This window comes from Mirounga angustirostris, unplaced genomic scaffold (genome assembly GCF_029215605.1).
Source record: "Mirounga angustirostris isolate CCGP_5_RB_7025 unplaced genomic scaffold, mMirAng1.0.hap1 SCAF_6, whole genome shotgun sequence".
NCBI classification, from domain to species: domain Eukaryota; kingdom Metazoa; phylum Chordata; class Mammalia; order Carnivora; family Phocidae; genus Mirounga; species Mirounga angustirostris.
In genome coordinates this window covers 45,530,517-45,554,229 of record NW_026991714.1, presented here as the reverse complement: position 1 = coordinate 45,554,229, position 23,713 = coordinate 45,530,517, and the positions used below count along the sequence as shown (strand labels likewise).

The window sequence follows — 23,713 nt, the reverse complement described above, 5'->3', positions numbered from 1 at the left end:
CTGGAAGTTTTGGATTACATGGTGTTTAGGTTTCCTTTCCATGGTAATATTCTCCAATCCGCACCCCCCCCCCAAAAAAATGTTTGTTTGTTTTTCTAAAGAAAAGCTTGTGAAAAATTAACCCTTGAAGTTACAGTTACAAAACTTAGGTAGAATAAAAATAGTCTAGCCCAAGACACTTCTATAGATAACCTTCCAACATGCCCTTTGATTGTCTGCGTCCTTTTGGAGAACACAACCTCTTCCTCCCACCCTCTGGATCTCCCACTCTCCAAGGAAGGGCTTTCTCACCAGTGGGTTTCTTGGTTGAACAAAGTTCAAGATGAACAGCTGAAAAAAAAAATGGAACACTATAGCACTGCAATCATTTATTACAGTAGTTTCTCCTCTGGTCATGGCCATCCTATATGAACCGTCAGGAGAACAGAAGTGAACGGTGGGACGTGCTCTGGTTCCTGTATATGTGGTCCTTCTCTGTTCATCAAATATCTTCCCCTCCTTTGAAAATGTGACTGTATGAACCCTATTCTAGCTCCCTGTCCTATTCATCAGAGATTATAAACTGACCACCCACAGACTTGGTTCAGCCTACAAAATGTTTCCATTAACTTCTGCATTCTAGAAGGACCAACCATCCCAGTTTGTCCAGAATGCTCCCTGTTCTAGCACTGAAAAACCCACATCCCAGGAGACCCCCTCAGTCCCCGACAAACCAGGATGGTTGATCACCTAATTAGAAATGTTGGCCCAAGGGGCGCCTGGGTGGCTCAGTCATTTGGGTGTCTGACTCTTGATTTCAGCTTGGATCACGATTTCAGGGTTGTGGGATCAAGCTGCCTATTGGGCTCAATGCTCAGCATGGAGTCTGCTTGAGATTCTCTCTCCCTCTCCCTTTGCCCCTCCTCCCCCTCTCCCTAAACAAATAAATAAAATCTTTATAAAAAATAAAAGTGTTTGCCTGAGAAGTTGGGTTTTTTTTTTTTTTAATTAGTTGCCAAGATGTAATTATCAGGTGGTTTCATAGAAAAATCCAGATTTCTCTTTAAGAAAATAAAATGTCTGGCACCATTGGGCCCTCTTCCCGGGCAACAATCAGCAGAAGCTGAGTAACTGCTGCCCCATCAGATAAGTCATGTTATTTCCAGGGTGCCACAGGCCTTGGCACTCCACGCTATTTCCCCAGAGGCTGAACACCAGCCAGTCATCACTGCCCTGGGGCCATTGCTTTTCTTATGGTAAAGTAGAAAGTGAAATGTTCCCTATATCTATGTCTCTCTCAGAAGGGGCAAAATGAAAGACCTCCCAATAGGAGAAAACACATTCTTGTGTGTGGAAGTGAAGAATACTCCCACCTGTTAATAGACCTGGCCCTCCACACCCAGTACAGGACCAACTGGACCCTCTAGGCGCTGACGTCCTGACATGCATAATAGGTTCTGTCATTTCTAGTTGATGGCTGGTGAGTTTAGTACTTTTACTCAGGAATTCAGCAGTGTTTTCCTACATGCTCAGGCCACTAGCACCCCAGAAACATTATTAAACCACGTCTTGTATTCTTGATCCATTGTGACAGGAACTCATTTTCTGTCATTGCTTCTGTCTCATATAAAAATCAGATAAACCTTATTTTCCTCACCAGGGATTTCTTGAGTTTCAGCCTCTCTAATTAATTTCTGTGCTTCATTAATCTTGAAGTCATCAAGGACTCTAGGCAAACACATGTAACCTGGGGCTTGCAATCAATTTTAATATTCTTTCACTTGGGAATATTTTATAAAATGGTCATCTCCCCCATAAAACCAAAAGGGCAATCTTTACATTCTTGACTGTTTTTGCAGAAAGTTAATCCTCATCTATAAATCCTGAATGAGCAACTAACCTGGAGGGAGTAGAGGTTCTCGGCTTCACACAGGCAGGGATGGTGCCCCTTTTTGGGTTCATCATTTTAATCTCAGCAAACAGTACATGTCTGGCCCATAGTAAGCACTAGGGCAGCGTTAACTGCATAAATGAATAAATGCACGAATAAATAAAGAAATGTTGCAGAAGAAGGAGTGAGCTTTGAAGTTGGGAGGATATGCTGTCAAATTCCAGTTTGTGATCCCAGCTCTGGCTCTTTGTAGCCAGGTGTCTTTGAACAAGCAATTTCTCTGAGCCTCGGGGTCCACGTTCGCATAACAGAAATAATATCTACACCTCAAAGGGAAGCCATGGGGATTAAATGAGAGAATGTCCAAGGCCTAGTTCACAGCACGTACTCAAAAAGAGTAGCTGTTTAAAAAGTCCTTCACAGGAAAATTGGAGAGAAAGAATGGAAGAAATTCTTAAGCTATCTTTAAGTGTGAAGTACTTAAAAGGAAGAATTTAAAAGTTGTAGAGAGTTTTAAGTTTCCTAAATGTGATAAATAAAATAAAATATAATGTGATAAAGCATATTCTAAAATCTTGCTCAGGTTTTTCTGTATCTCTGTATTTTTAATTGAGCAAGGGCTCCCCAGTTATCCGACCTCATACTAATTCTATTTAAAGTTAGATTTTTAAGTGTGTAAAACAGGTGAAAACCAATGACATCTATCATTGCAATGAGGTCTTAAATACTGAAAAGCATGCAGATGTAGAGTTAAGATGAGAAAGAATTTGTGGGTTTTATTCTTCCAATAAAATGAATTAAATAATACATATATATCCACCACATGGTGAGAGATGACTGATGTACACAATATATTTTATAAAAATAGATTCATTCGGGCACCTGGGTGGCTCAGTCATTAAGTGTCTGCCTTCGGCTCAGGCCATGATCCCAGGGTCCTGGGATCGAGCCCTGCACTGGGGTCCCTGCTCGGCAGGAAGCCTGCTTCTCCCTCTCCCTCTGCTGTTCCCCCTGCTTGTGTTCCTGCTCTCGCTATCTCTCTCTCTCTGTCAAATAAATAAATAAAATCTTAAAAAAATAAAAATAAAAATAAAAAATAGATTCATTCAAATAAATAAACCTTTATAGATTTCAAATAATAAAAAGAAATCAAGTAATGGATTTCTTGCTTAGCCAATACCAAAATTGCCAATCTGCGATTCTGTGCGATATAAGCCTTTTCTAAGACTTCCCTTTAACCACTGCTCTAAACTGGAAATAAATGTACATGGCCAGCTATGAAAAACAGTGCTCAGGCTGAGGAATCTCACACTTTTCGAGCTGTAAGGTATAAACAGTTCTGCCCTCCAGGAGATCTCAGATCATGGTTTTATTGAGCTTGGTTTGTCTGCGACTGATGTTTTAGGGCCATGATGCTACTCACGGTCACAGACATGCCACCGCATCTTTGGGGAAAAGTAATTATTTCTGAAGTTGTGTGAATACTACTGTGTACAAGAGACTCTCGACGATTTGACTGGTTTTTTAGTATGAATACTTATTGCCTGGCAGATATCAACTTGAAGATTCATTTACTTTTTTATCATTCGTCTCTCCATCCTGCCTTACCACCACACCTGTGTTCTAGGTGGACTGGCCCTCAGCGTTCACTCTAACCACCTTGCAAAGTGCCTTCTTGTGCTGCAGAGACTGGAGAGCAAAAAGCCACATCTCCCAGACCTGTTAGCAGCCAGGGTTTTAGTTTTAATTTGTTCCACTAATCAGAAGCACGAGAGCTGAAAGATCAAGTAAGCTGAAGGACAAGCTTTGGTTGTTTTGCTCTTTCTTCTGGCCAACGCTGAGGTGATGGTACCTGGTTTTTCTGGGGCAGTTTCCTGCTGACCTTTTCATGCTAGCTTTGTGGTCCTGACAGTGGTGGTTTGGTCTCAGAGCCAGTAGCTGGCACCTCAGCTTCCTGGTTTAGCAGGAGAGAGGTCTCCTTAACAAAATCTAGTCTCTCCCTTGGTGGTCCAGTCAGTGTGTGGCTTTCCAGGTTGTTCTTGAAAGCTCAACCTGGAGGCTGTTTCTTCAGACCTCTCAGGGATTCCGTAAGCCACATGCAATAGTTAATCCTTTTCTGCTTAAGCCGGCTAAAATGGATTCTATTCTTTGCAACTGAACCCTGACAGACACAATCCTTAACTCCTAACTACTGAGAATCTCTTCCACATTGAAATTGCTTAGGAGATAGGCTTATTCATTCAATCAGCCCACAAACTATGGGCCTGGAACTGTTCTAATTATGGGGCTGCCATGATAAATAAAGCAGATAAGGTTGAGGGCTCAGAGAGCATTCTTTTAAGAAAGACAGAAATTCACCATGTAAACAAAGAATAATTCGACATACATGAAACAAATAATTGCAGAGATAAATGTAGTGAAGTAACATGATACAGAGTATCTCTGGCAGGCAGGGAGAGTTATCAGGGAAGGCCTCTCTGAGCAAGTTACATTTGAGTAGGGAACTGAGTAACAAGCTGGGGTCCACCATGTGATGACGTGTGGATAGAGCTTTCCAGAAGCAGGAACTGAAAGAAAAAGACAGGAAGGTGAGAATGAGTTCAGGATGTACAAGAGGCAGAAGAAAGGCTAGGATGACTACAGCTTAATGAGGACAGAGGCACAAGGTAGGAGCCCATTTCATTTATTCATTCATTCATTAGATATTTGCTAAGCACTTACTATGCACTGGGCTCTATTCTGGGGACTCACAGTAGAGCAGTGAACAACACACAAAAATTCCTATTCTCATGGAAGTTATATTCTAGCAGTGGGGAAGGGAGGTAAATAAATAGGTAAAACACATATTGTATTAGAGCAGTGGTCCTCAACCAGGGATGATTTTTCTCCCCAGGAGACATTTAACAATGTCTGGAGATATTTGTGGTTGTCACAATAGGGAAGAAGAAAAGAGTTGCTAGTATTTAGTGGGTAAGAAGTCAGGGATGCTTCTAAACATCCTACAAAGCACAGAGTAATCCCCAACAACAAAGAATTATTCCAAAAGAATAGTGCCAAAGTGGTGGGGTGCCTGGGTTGTTCAGTCAATTAAGTGTCTGCCTTTGGCTCAGGTCATGATCCCAGGGTCCTGGGATCAAGTCCCGCATCGGGCTCCCTGCTCAGCGGGGAGCTTCTCCCTCTCCCTCTGCCTACTGCTTTCTCTCCCTCTCAAATGAATAAATAAAACCTTGGGAAAAAAAAAAAAAAAAAAAAAACAGTGCCAAGGTGGAGAAACGAAGCATTTTGTGGTGACAAGAATTATGGAGAAAAAAGTAGAGAAAGGTGATAGGAGAAAACAGGGGCAGGGCATGGGGGGATGAGGACAGGGCAGGGAAGCAGCTCTGGGAAGAACACGGTAAGAATATAACACCTGAACAAAAACCTGAATGAGGCAAGGCAGTGGGCCATGAGGATATATAGAGGAAGAACATTGCAGGACAGGAAACAGCAAATGGAAAGGCCTCAGGGATGGACACGTCTGGCAAGCTCCAGGGAGAGTGATGTGGCAGGGCCTAGGGAGCAAGGGGAGAGGAACAGAGATGAAATCGAAAAGGACACCGTGGCCAGAGTGTCTGCTTGTGCTCTGAGTGATCAAGAATCATTTACTAACTCAGATCAGTTAAGGAGCTTTGGGCAGAGCAGTGACACAATTTCTGACTTCGTTTGTAAATGGAACGCACTGGCTGCTATTTGGAAAATGATTCATAAAAAGAACGCGGGCGGAAAGCAGGGAGACCAACTGGGAGACAGTTAGTAGATTGTGAGAGAAGGAGAGGTGGTAAGGATGACAACCAAACTGTGGCGTGAGCATGTGGAAGGTCTGAGTTGCCATGCACCGTGATGGGGAGAAGCAGGAGTGTGGAGGGCAATTTGGGAGGCAGTGGAGATCAGGCATTCTGTGTTGGACACGTTCAGTCTGAGATCCCTACCAGAAATCCAAATGAGGATGTCACCAATGGTAGAATATGAGTCTGGATTTTAGGAGAGAAGCCTGGGCTGGATATGTAAATCTATTGGAATCGATGAATAGTTGGTATCTAATCGATGAATAGTTGGTATCTAAAGCCACAGGTATACAAATCACTATGGAACTGAGTATGGAGAAAAGTCTGAGGACTGGAGAGCTAAGCAGGTGGCCCACGTTATGCAGAACATGCTAAAAATATATGGTCAAATATTTTGTTAGAAAAGACAGGTTAGGGTGCCTGGGTGGCTCAGTTGGTTGAGGACTGGAGAACTAAGCAGGTGGCCCACGTTATGCAGAACATGCATCAAACTGCTAAAAGTATATGGTCAAATATTTTGTTAGAAAAGACAGGTTAGGGTGCCTGGGTGGCTCAGTTGGTTAAGCAACTGCCTTCAGCTCAGGTCAGGATCCTGGAGTCCTGGGATCGAGTCCTGCATCGGACTCCCCGCTCGGAGGGGAGTCTGCTTCTCCCTCTGACCCTGCCCCCTCTCATGCTCTCTCTGTCTCATTCTTTCTCTCTCAAATAAATAAATAAAATCTTTAAAAAAAGAAAAAGAAAAGACAAGTTACAGGGCGCCTGGGTGGCTCAGTCGGTTAAGTGACCCACTCTTGCGTTCAGGTCATGATCTCGGGGTTGTGAGATCGAGCTCTGCTCAGCTCGGAGTCTTTGATTCTCTCTCTCCCTTTCCCTCTGCCCCTAACCCCGCTCATGCTCCTGCTCTCTCTCTCTCTGTCTCTCAAATAAAATAAATACATAAAATCTTAAAAAAAGGACAAGTTATAATTTTCAATAGGAAGCCTGCTTGTAAAATGTATTACTGCTGTTTAACTTCCATATGTTCATCTTTCAACTTAATTCTCAAAAGTAAATAATTATTGTTACAAATTCCTTAAGACTAAAAACAAGACATTCATAGCAACAGTAACATAGATGACTGAAATTGCTACAGAATTCCATATTTAGACTATAAAAATCACCTAATCTGAATCCAAAATATTAGACATGGCAAAACTGAGGCCCTACATGGCCAGGTCATAAACTAGTGGGACTTTAGAGTGCCATTTGCCCAAAGTCACATGGTTACTTAAGGGCACAATTAGAATAGGTAGCTTAATCTACTTCTTATTCCTATGCTCTTCCCACTTTACCAGGCTGAGAAGCCAACCCAAAACAAAGAAGAAACTCTTCTGAAATAATAACTCCAACTAGGGGAGAGATTTGATTTCTTTGCAAATATTTACTATTCACGAAACTCATCAGAAAGCAATGTACCTCTGTATCTGTAGAAGAATAAGACTCTATCTTGTGGACTGAACTCAAGGATGAAACACCAACCCTGTTTGGGGAAGGCAAAATAAGCCCTTTGGCAACTGACCCTATTGCTCTAGCAGCTAGGAAGAAGGTAAGGAAGTGAGTCAACCTGGGAATATAAGTTGGTTAGCCCAAGATTTCATTCTTACCCTGCAATAAACAAGCCAACATTGAGAAAGCTGCTATTTATCTTTGATGGAATATCCCATGGCTGTTGCTGGTGCAACAGTAATAGAATTGAAAGTGATTCTGTGCTTTGCTACTACTCTCCTTTCCATTCTTGTCTCAAAAAACACTCACAAATATACACATTTATTTCTGTGGAATGAAGTGAAGTGAAGATCGTCCATTATACACAAAGGAACAGAAACATCAGAAAAGGAAGTGAGCTGGCCCACTCATCTTGTGAGTCAGTGGTGAAAGAGGCAGCGTTCTATCCCGTGGCTTAGCCACTGACCATATCCCTCCTCTGTGCCCAGTAAGCAAACCCAAAGAGACATAGTAGATCTGGGTCTGGACTAGCCCAGGGAAGGGGGCAATGAACAAAAGAGTTTACATTCAGGCCGTGAGTAACCCATATGGCACATCCAGGGAATGCAAATCAAAAAACATACTTCAAACTTCTGCCATATAAGTATGCCAAGGCTCTCCCTCTTAGCTGACATTTGTATTCTATAGGACAATATCTGGGCTACTTGCCTTTTTGTTCCTTTTTTTTCTAAATTCTGAATAAAAGTACCTTTAAAAATGTCTCCTTTGGATATTTCTTCAAAATAAATATGGTTTAAGGTTGCTTTCTGGAACTCTACTTACTTCCTTTCTTCTATTCAGTATAAGATCACTCTGGGGATAGGAAATATGTTTTAGTAGGAAACTTCTGTTGAAAAAGAGAACAACTAACATCATCTTTGAAAAATCAAAGGGTGCAATAATCTACATCTCCAAAAGCAAGTCCTTTAATGGAAAGCTTCCCGCTGTTGTCTTCTGGGAAATAGAGTCCTTAAGCAAGTAACCTGAATTCTACTGCATTATTTTCCCATATGATAAAATTTTGCTTATTTTCTAGGCCATTCTTGGAAAAGTCTTTCCAAATTTTACCCACACTTTAAGGCTAAGTTCACATATTATCTCTTCTTTGAAATTTCCCTGATTATTCCTCTCAGGCAAAGTGCATCTTGTGCCTAAATTCATCCACTAGACTGAAATGTCCTTAAAGCCAGGATCCTATTCTATGTTATTCAATCCTGCCCACTCTCCATAGTATCTAGCATGTGCTTTTGCACAAAGATAAGGAAATCTAGAAGGAAAAGGTTATTTGGCTACCACACTGAAGGGGATGTTTCTGGATGATTATAATTATGTGAGGGGAATATGTAAATATGCCTAGAAAGGCTACTACCAAAATGGGTATTTAAGTATATTCCATGTCATGATAGGTGTTCAAGCAGAAAGTGGATGATAACCCTTGAGAGATGCTGTAGAGGAATTCTTACAGCAGATGGGGAGGTAGATCAGATGACCTTCAAAGCCCTTCCAACTCTAGATTTCAAAATGATTTTTAAAAGGCTTTGCCTTAAATGAATACTCCTGTTTAACTATTGCTTCCATGGCACTGTCACTACAGCAGGCAACTCTTGAAGCTTTTCCGAACAGCCTGATTAAAACACCCCAGTTTACAGTTCCTAAGGAAAGCACTCCAGGAGCCTTCTAACTTTGATGTCATCCCATCCTCCCTTCACTTGGTCATCACAGAGCCCCAGGGTTCAGCAAGTCCACAGAGTCGTTGGAAGCTAGACTCCTTAATTCTCAACCCCAGATTCAGGAATTCAAGTTGCTGTGCCATTTTTGTCCTCACTTGCTCTGTGTGCTTGATCTCTGCAAGCGTAGGTCAGATCCAGAAGAGAGTGTGAGAATGGTTATCCCGATATTTACCATTGTTGCTCTTTCTTCTCTATCTCGTCAGTTGGGAATATTGAACAGACTTTTGGTTATCATCATTCTTGCCTAATAAGAAGTGCCAGATTAACGGCACAGAGGAAAGGTGTCAGAAAAGGTGAAAACATGCTCCTTGAATATGCCACACTTCCTGATGATTAGTGCTCCTTAAGGTAGCATCACTGTCTGAAGCACATGCACAAAACACTGGGGAAAGGGACTATGCTCAACATTATGGAGGAAGGGGGATTTCAGGCATCAGTAGGGTTTGGAGACTAAGTTAGCAAGAGTACTTCTTTGCTGTCTGTCCATCTGTCTACCTATCTATCTGTCTGTCTTTGTTCTAATCACAGCATATATATCATAATACCTATGTTTTACAAATGCAAATTTATATAAAGCAAGCAGTCAAAGGGATGCAGGTTAATCAGGACCCAAATAGCAATGTTATAATACTGCAACCTGTTTCTTTATCCTAATTTTTTTACTACTTTGAAAGAAAAAACTGATAAAGCAAAAAATACCATAACAGAATCTGTCACAGGTTTCTTTTTACCAATCTACTTCACAATATAAATCTTTTTGTGAGATTAATACAACTTTCCCCAGCTAGAGATTATTCTTGCCAATATAAGGATAAACACCTATATATTAAATTTGGAAGCACATTATCACAAATTACTTAAAGTCATTTCAGCTAATTGAAAAATAAGTTCTCCATTTAAAAATGATCTCTGGTGTTTTCAAGAGCTTCTTTGCCCTCGTTGGGAAAATGGGATCTCTCTTGGTATCTGTGGAAGTAGTAACAGTGCAAAGCAATCAAACCACCTCCTATGGTAAACAACCCAACAAATGAGAGAAAGATCATTATTGCTTCTAAAAAGACTTCTTCCATGATATCATCATCAAGTGCAAAAAGATGTTTTGTTGACATATTGCTTATATATAAATATATGAAAAAGCATATCCTAAAAGTGTTCTAGTGAATATAGCAAAAAGGCTCAAACCCTTCTAAGTACTAAAGATGTATGTATGTATGTATGTATGTATGTATGTATATAAGTGTTCATTCATTCATTCCTTTATTTACTTTTTATTTTTTTATTTTCTATGTATTTCCAAACCCTCCCTGATCCTTGTAAATACCAGCTTTAGCCTTCTATAGCCTAGCACATGCTGGCTATTTATTAAATAGTTGCTAGGGTGAATTAAATCAAATATCTACCAAATCTGGTTAATAAACACTATAAATTCACTCTTACGCTGACCAAAAAAGAAAGAAGTCAGGCATCTCACCTCAGTTGCTATAAATCTGGTGAGTTTACTCTGGGACAAGTGACCAGAAGCAGAGGAGTTATAGGACCCTCAATAATTCATTGTGAGGCTAAAAAGGAAGACTCTCATCCCTTCATTTTCCTGCTGAAAATCACTGATCGGAGCATGGAAAAATCCCAAATTCAGCACCTCTGCTTTCTTTAACCAGTCCTGCTGGCATCCTGGCAGACCAATTTGGAAACCATGATTAATCCCCTGGTAAACAGAAAATAGGCTGTGGAGCCAAGAGAAGCCAAACCTGAGACACTCTCTGAAGACTCTACCCTTAGCCCATTTAACTCTACCTCCTCCTCCAGGAGCTGGCTAACTCACCTGGTGATTTTCAGCAAACAGAAAGGCCTTTCCTTGGTGACAGAGGAGCCCAGTGAAGCAGAGACTGAAGCGTCGCTGTGACTGACCACAAGCTGGTGTAACCCACATATACGCAGGGGTAACCAAGTCCTGTATAGCTCAGATGAAATTGGCTGGAACCCCAAGCTCCATGAAATGGAAAACTCCATATCCTTCCCAGTTTCTCCAGGGACTGGGGCAAGGAGAACAACGTACCTAGATTTCTCTTCGGCACCAATGGCTCCGACTTATTTTGGTCTGCCATCCACTTTGGCTTTGCCTGAGAGCTACACTCCTGCTGCCTCATGCTAGACAGGACCCTGATTCCTTCACACACACACCTCCCTCTATGTGCTTTCCCAAGTATCACTGACTCAAGGCTCTGGGTATAACTAACTTTTGTGGAAGATTCGAGGCAATAGCAAAGATTTAAATGGAAGCATCAAAAATAATTTAAAAGTAAAAATTAAATAGCCCTGTTCTTTTTTTTTTTTTTAAGCCCTGTTCTTGAGAGTCCTTCAACCGCCCCGGCCTCGAAGTTTTCTTACCTGCTGTCCTTTCTCCTCAGGCTCTGCCCTCCTCTGCTCTTCCCTTCCCTTCTCTACTTCCTCCCTTGCCCTCTTTCTCCTGCTAACGCCATCTCCTAAATTGTCACTTTATTATGTAAGTCTGATTTCCCTGTCTATTTGCAGACTGTGTCTTCACCTTGCATTCTGAAAACATCTCCCTAAGAGGAACTTTATGACCCAGTATTCAAATACATTTATACACACCTACAGACATGGATGAGCCTGCGTGCGCGCGCGCGCGCGCGCGCGCACACACACACACACACACACACACACACACCCTGTGATCCTCAGAAAACACAGAATCGGAACTGTAAGTTCTGAGGAGCTATGTCCATAGGACTAGAATAGGAGAATTGAACAGAAAGAGAGGTTTTTAAGTTGTGTTTTAATGTCTAGATATGAGGACGGCTTTTTCCTTACTTTTCTAGGGTGCAGTGCTCACTGGAAATATTAAAGATTTCAGCCACTGTGTTAAGTCTGAGGCCAGGTGGGCACCACGAAGCCTACTCCCATTATTCAGCACACACACCTTGTGCTTCTGACAGCTCAGGTTATCACTTTCCCCAGGTCCACGTGCTGTTTCAGCCTCTACACTTCTGTTCATTCACTCTCACCCCCACCACACACACACACATCCTGTTGCCTCTCGGAATGCTTTTCCACATTTCACCTCTCTGAATCAGATCCATTCTTTAAGGTTTTCTGTATAAAGTCTCCCAGATTGTGGCCTTTGATTTTATTCTTTCTCCGACTATCCATTCCACTTACATAGGTATTCCTCCCTAATAACATGCATTCTCTGAGAGCAAGGACTGTATCCAGCACTTTCTACAAAGGACCCCATATTAACTAGCACAGTTCTAGACATGCAATAGATGCTCAGCAAATGCCTATTGGATGGAATTAAACAGACCACAAGAACCACGGTGTAATCAGCCATAGCATAATTAACCACAAATACTAATACACCTTGTTGAGGGCAGCTAAGGAAACCCAGATCCCCAGAAATAGCATTGTACAGATTTTGGTAGTTTCTAATCTCAAATCCAATAGCATCCTTTTTTTTGTGACCTTGTGCCAGTCATTTAACTTTTGTGAGCATCATTGTTTCCTATTTGTAAAATAAGAAAAATAAAACTCCTGCTCTGCACAGCTCACCTAGTAGTTGCAAGGATTAAACGAGAATACAGTAGTCCCCCGCTTATCTGCAGGGGACACATTCCAAGACCCCTAGTGGATGCCTGAAACCATGGATAATACCAAATCTTATATATGATATGTTTTCCTATACACAGACACACTTATGATAAAGTTTAATTTATAAATTAGGCACAGTGAGAGATTAACAATAACTAATAATAAAACAGAACAATTATAACAATAAATGTAATAAAAGTTATGTAAAGTGCTCTCTCTCTCTCAAAATATCTTATTGTACTGTACTCACCCTTCTTGTGATGATGTGAGATGATAAAATGCCTATGGGATGAGATGAAGCAAAAAGACTGAATGACGCAGGCGTTGTGATGTAAAGTTAGGCTACTATTGACCTTCCAATGATTTGTCAGGGGGAGGATCATCGGCTTCCTGACCGCGATTGATGGTGGGTAACAAAACTGTGGAAGCAAAACAGTGGATAAGGGGGGGCTTTCTGCATATATATATACATATGTATATGTATATATATATGAAAGTGATCTGAGAAGCATTGTGCACAAGAAAAATGTTATTACAAGTATTACAATGTTCCAGGTATTTTAAAGAGAGCTTGAATATTTTATCAAGTAGCATAATTATAGATAGAAAATCTTCTCATATTTATTCTGAAGCATTTTCCATAAATAAATGTCACTATTATTTTCCAAGAACATTGTCTTATCCATGAAGGAAGATTTATTACAGCTCTGTAACTCATGCAAATCGTACATATAAGCAAAATGTCTCCTGTTTGTTTTTTTTCCTTCAACCCAACAGAATTTGTTTGGTTTCCTGCAGGATTAGCTATCACAGGGAAATCAAGGTATATAAAGGCCATCTTTGATGCTAACATTATGAAAACTATTACACTTTAACAATCAATAGCAAACTGTGTTAGGAAAATGGTTTAGATGTGGCAAATTTTACTAAACACGAAAGAATCAACTATTTTTAGAATTTTAAAAGTCATAGCAAGTACGTTTTCTTATTATAAGAATCCAGCGAATTTCTAAGTACTTTATCCGAACGTTTTTTTCTCATTTTGGTGTGTATGAGTTCCTGTGGCTGCTCTTTAACAAATTACCACAACTCGGTAGCCCAAAACAACAGAAATTTGTTGCCTCACTGTTCTAGACACCAGAAGTTTGAAATCTATGTCATCAAGCTGAAATCAAAGTGTCTGCAAGGCCACCCAGCACTCCACCCACAGGCTCTGAGGGAAAATCCATTCCTTGCCTCTGACAGCTTCTGTGTAGTTGTGGGCATTACTTTGCTCCTGGCTGCTTCACTCCAGTCTCTGCCTCCTGGGCCCAGGACCTCCTCCTCTTTTGTATAATCTACCTGTCTCTTATGAGGACACTTGTGAGGGCATTTAGCACCACCCCTCTCCGCCCCCGCCCCGGATAATCCAGGGTAATCTCTTGTCTCAAGATCTTTAATCACACACATAAGGTAACATTTACAGGTCCTAGGGATTAGAACGTGGATCTTTTGGGGTATCATTTTCAGCCTAGTACACAGAAGGTCTCAAACTTCAACATTTATCAGAATCATCTGGAAGGCTTATTAAAACACATATTGCTGAAACCTGCTCCCCAGAGTTTCTGTTCAGTAAGCGGGGAATGGGGCCTAAGATTTTGAATTGCTAGCAAATTCCCAGGTGATACTGCTGAGGCTGGTCCCAAGCTCACGCTCTGAGAACCACTAGCTTATGTTATCCCGTGCTTTGAAAATTATCTTCTGGTTTAATCTTCCCACCTCAAGCTGTAGGTCATCCAATTTTGTAGGCCTTTTGCATGTATTCTAACATCAGACATGTTGACAATAACAGTACAGTTGACACCTGTTTCTCCTTTAGTTACTGCCATGCTCTCTTCTCACTATTAGAGCTCTGCAGTGAGATATATCCAGAGACCAGATTTTTTCTTCCATGGACTCATTCAGTGCTCCCATTGGTTTCAGGGAGAGAAAGCATAGGATTTATTAGTACACATTCCTTAGCTCGGCAGTCAAGGGCCACCATAATATGACTTTAAATCAATCCTCCAGCTTGCAGCTGGATTCCCTGCAGGTCCCCCAAACACCCTCTGCACACCTCTCCCAAGTAGGAGACTTCCACATGCAGCTTCAGCGAGATGAAGTATCTGCTCATCACCTGTCCAAAGTTCCATCTATGCTTATCAGAACTCTGATGTTCCATGAAGTCCAAACCAACTACCTTGCTCAAGTCAATATGGTCTCTCCCTCTACACAGAACTTTCTATAACACTTCATGTACTTTTGGCGATAACAGTATTCTCCTTTGAATCATGATTACCTATGCATTTTTAATCCCTCCATGTATTATAAACTTCTTAAGGATAAAGATTATTTCTTGTTCACTTTCATTTATTTTGTGGCACCTAGCACAGGGATAAATGTTTGTAAAATTAGCAACAGAATTTTATTTGCTGTTTAGCACTTCATATCTCTTTGCACTTAAAAGGTGCACAGGTGTAGCAGCTGTCTTTTGCTTTGGGGACCCCATACTACACTTCTTTGGGGGAACTGCGCCAACCTCACCCCAACTCTGTGGTTCTGATGATGATTGCTAATCACAGTACCTTCTCATATAACCCATACTTCTCCCTACCTTTCCCACAGAAATGAGCACCTTTCTCAGGATTTTTTAACTAAGGTCTAGAGGAATGAGGCTTTTCCTCTCAGATAGAGAAGCTGGGGCTATGTCAACCTTGTGAGGAAAGCAGGCTTGAGAGAATGAGGTTAGCATACAAAGGTATATAAGGATGAGTAGAAGGGAGACATGAGTCCTTATGGCATCAAATCCCTGGGCTCTGTGGTTTCATTATATGAGCTAATATGGTTGCCATTTTGTCTACTCTGGTGCAAGTTAGATTCTGTCACTTGCAGTCAAGAGTCCTGACTACTGTGAAAGGTAGAAGGACTCATGATCCTTAAATTCTTGTGAGAAAAGCAACACCTCCATTGTCCTGATGAGAGTTTCTAACTCCCTATGTATATTACCCCATGCACTGACCTTGAAGATACCAGGCATAATGGAAAATTATATATAAGTAATTGTTATGAACCCAAAGCAGTAGAAAAATAAAAACAGAAAAGTCCAACTCTTTCCCTTCATGAGAAATTTTCACAGGAATCCTGGTGAGGGAGGCCAATATTATCAGTTTTATGTTTGAAAATTAAAAAAAATAAAAGCCAGAGAGGTCAAATAGCCTGGTTCTCTCTTTTAAGACGCTTAGATCTAATAGAAGGGGAAGACATGTAAACAAATTAAAAACAAAGTATATGAGTACTGTGGTAGAAGTATGAACAAGGTACACCATGGGGCACAGAAAAGTGCCTATTTCAACCTGGAGGCATTAGAGAGAAGGACCGAGTTTATGGAGGTAGCAACACATGAATCCAATTCCTCGGGGCAAAGACTGCCTTACAACATCAAACTTGTTCTTGCTAGACTTCCACTCATTCACACGAAAAGCATTTATCACTCAGTCAACAAGCATTTATAAATACCTATACATGTGAGGTGCAAGTTAAATAAGACAAGGATCCTTTTCTTAAGAAGCTCATGGTTTATAGGCAGAAAATCTCAACTTTAAAGTACAACATGATTAGAAGATAAAATGATATGGTGCCTAGGATTTTCTCCCCACAAAATGGATGGGGGACAGGAAGGCGGTGGAGGAACTGATGAAATAAGGCTCACCGTGGGATGATAATTGTTGCAATGAGGTGTGGCGGCTTCGCAATGCGTCAGCCTGGCTAGACTGAACTTTACTTCCCAGAACTCTCTTCCCTCTATGTTTCTGGTTAGGGTGGTCCACCAGGGCCATTCTTATGTGGAATGTGGGGAATAGAAGTCAAGCTGCAGCTATTTTTATAGCCATACATATTGTTTATCTGCTCACTCACCAACTTGGCAGGAGACCGTGGACAGGCCTACCTCTGTTCCAACTACTCTTTGAACTTTCTTCAGCTTCTCCAACTCCAGGGCAAGGTGTGGGTATCTAGCTCTTTGATGAAGGGACCTGAGTTCAGCAGGACACCCACACCACCAAGGTCAGAGGCAAGACGAGTTTCAGTCCATCCTCCAAGTTCCCAGCTCCAGCTTGTTCTTGCTCTCCTCCACTTTGCACCCATCTTCCCTTCCTGATTGCCCGTCCCGGGCACTTCAAATTCCAGTAGCAGGTGCAAGGACAACAGCCTTACAGATGCTATGGTCCCATAGTTACAAGACTGTACACACACACACACACACATATATATGTATACAGGTATCCCCCACTTTTGAAAGTTCACGTTGTGCCACTTTGCTTTGACGAAAGACCTACAACAGTACCTGTTTTGGTTAACGGAAAGAAATCCTAAGAAGATTTTCGCTTTTGGCAAAAAAAAAAAAAAAAAAGGCAAAAAGCAAAAATAACGTTCAGGGTTTGTCTTGCAGTGAGCCATTACAGAGGCAGTACGCACCCCAGGCAGCCAGAGTGGCGTCCCCAAGCTCCTTCCCTGGGGAACTACACTCAGCATCTCATCAAGCCGCCATAGCTTTGAACTGTGTCTGTGAGCACCTGTGATTTATCTTGATTTATTTTGTGCATCCTTTGGCAAGATGTGGCCAGAGGTATCAGAAAAGCCTAAGAGAGGTTATTTTTTTTTGGTCTGGGAACACTCCAAAAATTTTCCATATAAATGAAAGGTAATGGCTTTGTCACTTTACACCATTTTGCCTTGCGAATCGTTTCATAGGAATGCTCTACTTTTGGATAGCTAGGGAAACCTATATTTAGACACACACTCACACACCACACACACACACACATCCGGGTGGTTCTGCTTTATTTATTGAGTTCTGATATACTGGGCGATTCGTACACTGAGTTCATGATCTTATTCTCAACTTTTTGGATATGTTTGAAATTTTCCCCATTAGTATTTTAAGTTCTCTGTGGGAGAATTTGGTGATAGTGTACAAGATGCTATAAAAGCACCTGAGCACAGCCATCTCAGGCCTGGAGGAAGGAAGAGAAGGGTCCTTTTCACTGGCCAGTCTCCCTGTTTGCTTCATCAGCTCCCCATTTATGGTCCTTCCCTCCTAAATGCAGGTGAGCTTAATCCCCCCAGATCCTTCTCTCTAAGCATCCACTCCCAGATTTCAACCAGCCTGCCTGTGGCATAATTCTTAATGCTCCATAAAGATCTCAGTCCTCTTACTGGATTTCCAATCTTTCATTTCCAACTCCATGCTCCATGTATCCTTATTCATAGATAACCAAATAACATTACCTTTAAGAAGTAAAAACTAATGCTTCTGACTTCCAATTTCTCTTGGTCATTCATTTCTGGCCCCTAAACACCAAATCCAAAGTTGTCTTAGACGCCAACTCTCTTCCATACTGTCTCTGGCCATATCCTGCCAGTGTACTTCCATGGATCTTCTGCTCTAGGCCATCAAAATAGTTTCTCTTCTCTTCATTATCTCACTCATCTGATCACTCCTTTATTCACTCAGCAATGGTTTTCTAAGTACCTATGATGTAGAAAATCTTGAGACAGATAGAGGGAGGAAATATATCCTTATTAAAAACTTTCAGTGTTTATTTACTTACAGAATAAAACCCATGCTCTTGGATTTTAAGGTCATCTAAAATCTGGCCCTGTCTGTGGGACATGTGATTATTCCTGGGGTGACCAAACTGCCAAAGAGGTTTGGGGAAGGACTGTTTCCATAACAAGAGACTCCCTGGAGATCAGGCTGGGAGAAGGTTTGTCTTCCTGCGCCATTCTGAGTCTGGCTGAGAGTTAAGAGAACACAGCTTTTAATTTCTTCCTATGTTAAAAACAGAACAAAACAAAACATATGATTATACAAATGATATGTGTTCTTTTTTTTCTAATTTTCAAAAATTTGAAGAAGCAAAAAGAATTAAACAACGATGACCTATCATACCACCACCCAGAAATAACCATTTTTTGTATTTTGGTGAGCCTTCTTCAAGAATATTTACAGTTTTGGGGTGCCTGGGTGGCTCAGTCATTAAGCGTCCACCTTCGGCTCAGGTCATGATCCCAGGGTCCTGGGATCGAGCCCCTCATCGCGCTCCCTGCTCCATGGGAAGCCTACTTCTCCCTCTCCCACTCCCCCTCCTTGTGTTCCCTCTCTCACTGTGTCTCTCTCTGTCAAATAAATAAATAAAATCTTTAAAAAAAAATATTTACAGTTTTAATTTATAACACTTTATAAAAATGTATACCTTTAATTTGGATAGCACCGTGCATACTGTTTTCTAATCTGCATATTTCACTTAACAATTTGTTGTAAGCAAATTTCCATGTCAATAAACATATTTCTCATCTATCATTTTTTTTCTCATCTATCATTTGTAAAGGTGGTGTGCTATTCTATTGTATGGACATAACAACTTGTGTACACACTTTCCTTTTTGGGGACATTTAGGTTATTCTGATTTTTTTTTTTTTACAACAAAAAGTTTTGCAATAAATATCCTTATAGATGAATCTTTTTCTGCATCCTCAGTGTTCTCCTTAGGATAAACTCCTAAAAGTAGAATTTCTGGATCACAGGGAATATATATTTTTAAGGGTTTTGATATAAGACCATGTCTTTTTCTGAGGACCATTTGGAACATTTATATAGAATTTCTGGAACATGCCAATGATATGAGGAGTCTGAAAGTAGCAGAACCATACCTAAGATGCCCTTAATCACTTGCTCTCTAAGGATATTAGAACTCCGTCTGGGGTGCCAGTAGGTTAATTAATTCTTTGGTACAATATATATTATCCTAATAGTTTGAAAGACAACAGTTTATGTGTAGATAACACACTCCGTAGGAATTTTACTCATCATTTTATAACATTACTTAATTTCCTCCAGGGCTTGTTTCTTTGAGTAGACATTTGGGTTGCTACTGTTATTTTTTAAATAAGTAGACATTTTCTATTTTAGCACAATAAGATAGCAATAAGTTCGTGATGAGATGATATGCCAGAAAACCTCCACTCTACCCTATAGTAAGCTCTATAACAATAGAACTTACCCACCAACTAAGAGCTCTGTTTCTCAGCGCTGTAGGTGTGGCCATGTGACTAGGTTCTGGCCAATGGTATGTAAGCTAAAGGGTTATGTGCCCTCCCCCTGCCCTTCTCCACTTTCCACTTGTTGGAATGCAGATATGGCAGTTGCGAGGGCAGCCGTATTAGACCACAGATGGCAACTTTATGTTGAAGATGATAGAGCAATTAAACAGAAAAAGCCTAGTTCCTTGTACCATGAAACTGCCAAATCAGACCTAGTCTACCTAAGCTTGATTATTTTGTGGGAAAGAAACAAAGTTCTATTTTGTTTGAGACCATTATTTGGACCTTTGTTTTAGGAGCTGACCTGGTATCCTAACACATACGGAAGATTTGGGGAGCTTAACTATTTTCACTGGCCACTACCAAAATAATCCAACTGACAGATCAAATTGTAATAGAGGGTTTTTTAGGTTAAGGGACAGGAATTTTGTTAATAGTCAAGTAAGTCAAAGCCAAAATATTTTACCAGAGAAATATGTGCAAACTCTTTCACCATCTAATGAGCTTTTTCTTTGAATCAAAAATCCAGTTATGTAAAGGAATTATTTGGCATATTGCCTCTTAGTTTACTTCCACATCGTATAAAAAGTTGCATTCAATAACCTTGGTTTAATTTTATTCTTGATTTAATTAATTCTTGTTTTAATTTCTGTGATTCTACAGATTTCTTCAATGTCCTTGATATTCAGTGATAGTATAAAGATAAATAAGACTTCAAATCATAAAAATTAATGACTTAAATTGCATACAAAAATATGCAAACATTACTGTTTTATAAATTCTAACTGTATTTACGTATTACCTCTCTAAAATGACCTAGATACCACTAACTCAATGATAATTTTATAGTACCTAGTAAATATATGAAGTTGATGATTTTTATATACTTAAGAGGTGAGTAACATCAAAAGACAGAAGCGATTAGGTCATAGATGAGTTGATCTGTAGACCCTAGAGACTTACTGTGAGTCTTACACAACATTTTTCCTCTCTCTCTCTCTCTCTGTGTGTATATATATATATATATATGTACCCATAAATATGTATATGTTTATAGCCATATATATATCTCCAACATTCATTTCTAATAGCACCCAGATTTACTTTTGGGGAAGAGAAGTCTCCTGAGTAGTATTCAGTCCTATAAATCCAGTTGCATACTTCCATGGAAGTTGAAAACACCAGATCCTTCCTGGTCCCCCACTCAGCCCAGCCAAAGAGCAGGCATATGAGGAATTAGCCAGCAGGTGCTCTCACCTGGGCTTTTAAAACATTAAGACAGGGGTGCCTGGGTGGCTCAGTCTGTTAAGCGGCTGCCTTTGGCTCAGGTCATGATCCTGGGGTCTTGGGATCGAGCCCCACATCCGGCTCCCTGCCCAGCAGAGAGCCTGCTTCTCCCTCTCCATCTGCCTGCCACTCTGCCTACTTGTGCTCTCTCTCTGTCAAATAAATAAATAAAATCTTTAAAAATCAATCAATCAATCAATAAAACATTAAGACAGAAGGAAACAGCAATCACCACAAGAAGTATTCTGAAGTAGCTAAAATTAAGGACATTTCCAAGCCTTATTCCCCAATATCCTATCAATCCTGAGTTCACCATCAACACCACCAAATCCTTTCATTCCAATAAATATTCTTTAGCTTTAGAGTCAGTGTTTGTTAGCAGCAGACAAGGGACTCTCACCACCATTTAATGTCTTATCACCATATGACATGACCTCTCTTTTCCTAGTGCATAATCTATGCTAAAAACCTAAATAAATGAAGGAGGGACACCTAGGTGGCTCAGTTGGTTAAGCATCTGCCTTCAGTTCAGGTCATGATCCCCAGGTCCTGGGATCAAGCCCCACATTGGGCTCCTTGCTCAGTGGGGAGTCTGCTTCTCCCTCTGCCCCTCCCCTCTGCTCATGCTCTCTCTCTGGCTCTCTCTCTCTCTCTCCCAAATAAATAAATAAAATATTTAGAAAGAAAAAGAGAAAATAATATAAAATCATGCTGAAAGTTTTTTAAGAGTATAAACATATTTTTTTGTTGGCTGCAATTTGAGAAGTCAGTGTATATATTTTAGTTTTCTTCCTTTTTGTTTTAAGATGTAAATATTTTCTGTTTGAAACATTAAACATATACTTCAAAACTTAGGTAATTTTACTATCCTTGAATTATTCCTTTTTTATACATTAATTTACATCTTGTGAATCAATCTGTGTTCTTTAAAAATAATTAGTAAATATCATGATACAACTTCCATCTCATATTTTATATTTTCCACACAAGGAACCATAAACTAAGTTGGGAGCCAACTTAATTGTTAAAACTAGTAAGTCAGCACTCCTAATGGACAGAATTATTTGCCTCTTATTTGCACGGCTTTCCATTTTACACATCAGCCAAACAGAAACCACTGGTTGCTAAGCAACAGCTTTCCTCTCAATGACCAGAAATAGAATACATAGAAGGGCAATCTCTAAAATACAATATATATATATATATATGGAGTTAAAGAGAAACCCAGCCCCATAGTTTGGTTGTTCACCCAGAATGATTGTCATGAATATTGAATTCATACTGACAGTGTGTGAATTCTGAATATATTTGATCATGAATTCTTCAGTAACTATATCATCTTGTATTTTCTTCCAGTATCTTTCTTAATACCGAGAAACCATGAAGTAATACAGAAACCAGGTTTTGAAGCAAATTTCCTTAGAAAAACTATTTGTAAACTGTACACTTAGGTTTTGTTGAACCGAGTCATTGCTAACATAGCATTAACATTCCTGTCGCAATACTGCTTTTTTTGGTTAAAACTACATATTTAGGGGCGCCTGGGTGGCTCATTCGGTTAAGTGTCCAACTCTTGATTTTGACTCAGGTCATGATCTCAGGGTTGTGAGATTGAGCCCCACATCTGGCTCTGCACTCAGCGGGTAGTCTGCTGGAGATGCTCTCTCTCTCCCTCTCCCTCTGCCCCTCCCCCCACTCATGTTCTCTGTCTCTGTCTCTGTCTCTCTCTAAAATAAATAAATAAATCTTTTTTTAAAAAACTACATATTTGGGCGCCTGGGTGGCTCAGTTGGTTAAGCAACTGCCTTCGGCTCAGGTCTGATCCTGGAGTCCCAGGATTGAGTCCCGCATCAGGCTCCCTGCTCGGCGGGGAGTCTGCTTCTCCCTCTGACTCTCCTCTCTCTCATGTTCTCTGTCTCTCATTCTCTCTCTCGCAAATAAATAAAATCTTAAAAAAAAAAAAAAACTACATATTTAAGGGCACCTGAATAGCTCAGTCAGTTAAGCATCTGCCTTCGGCTCAGGTCATGATCTCAGCCCCGCAATTAGGTTCCCTGCTCAGCAGAGAGTCTGCTTCTCTCCCTCTGCCATTCCCCCTGCTTGTGCTCTCTCTCTCTCTCTCCCTCTGTCAAATAAATAAATAAAATCTTTTTAAAAACTACATATTTAATGTTCTGGGAGGATATACTCTAACCAGCTAATAGTGATTATCAGAGGGAAATAACCATTTGCTTTTTCTTTTATGTATCCTTTATAATGAAAATAATAATTGCTAGTAGTTGCTGGGTGTTTATGAAATGCTGGGCACTGTTTAAGCTCATTCTATGTATTGTTACATTGGTATTCCCCTTTTGGCAGATAAGAAAGGAGCTCAAAAGAAGTGTAACTTTCTCAAGGCTGTGCATGTAGAAAGCGATAGAGAGCCAGGATTCTAATTCAGGCAGAGAGACTCCAGGTCCTCACCACTTCACTTATTCTTCCTTTTATAAGGTGGTTCGTGTAATACCTTTTTTTCTTAATTATATTATCTTAGAACACACAGAATTATATCTGGGTACTCAATTCATTAGCAGCTTTCCTCCTATGGCTTGAATCAGTTTCACATCAGTAGGAGTTAAGAGCATAACAAATCTAATAAGTGTATTGAGGAGCAACATGTGGGTTGATTTTAGTCAACAGAGAACTGAAATTGTGCCAGTTCAACTGAACTTGGGGCTTCATGCAGTGTTTACTCAAAGTAGATCATGCAG

At 40.4% G+C, this 23,713-nt stretch overlaps 1 protein-coding gene across 1 annotated transcript in view; it reads right to left on the bottom strand.

Moving 5' to 3' along the window:
* The window catches only part of LOC123846181 (uncharacterized), a 107,230-nt gene that overhangs the window by 55,927 nt on the left and 27,590 nt on the right, over window positions 1-23,713 (bottom strand). Inside the window, exons 4-6 of the transcript XR_010412316.1 lie at window positions 18,185-18,405; window positions 17,862-18,105; window positions 12,808-12,976 (exon numbers count right to left, since the gene is read on the bottom strand). The gene's annotated coding sequence lies outside the window, so the exon portion shown is untranslated. The remainder of the gene's footprint in view (window positions 1-12,807; window positions 12,977-17,861; window positions 18,106-18,184; window positions 18,406-23,713) is intronic.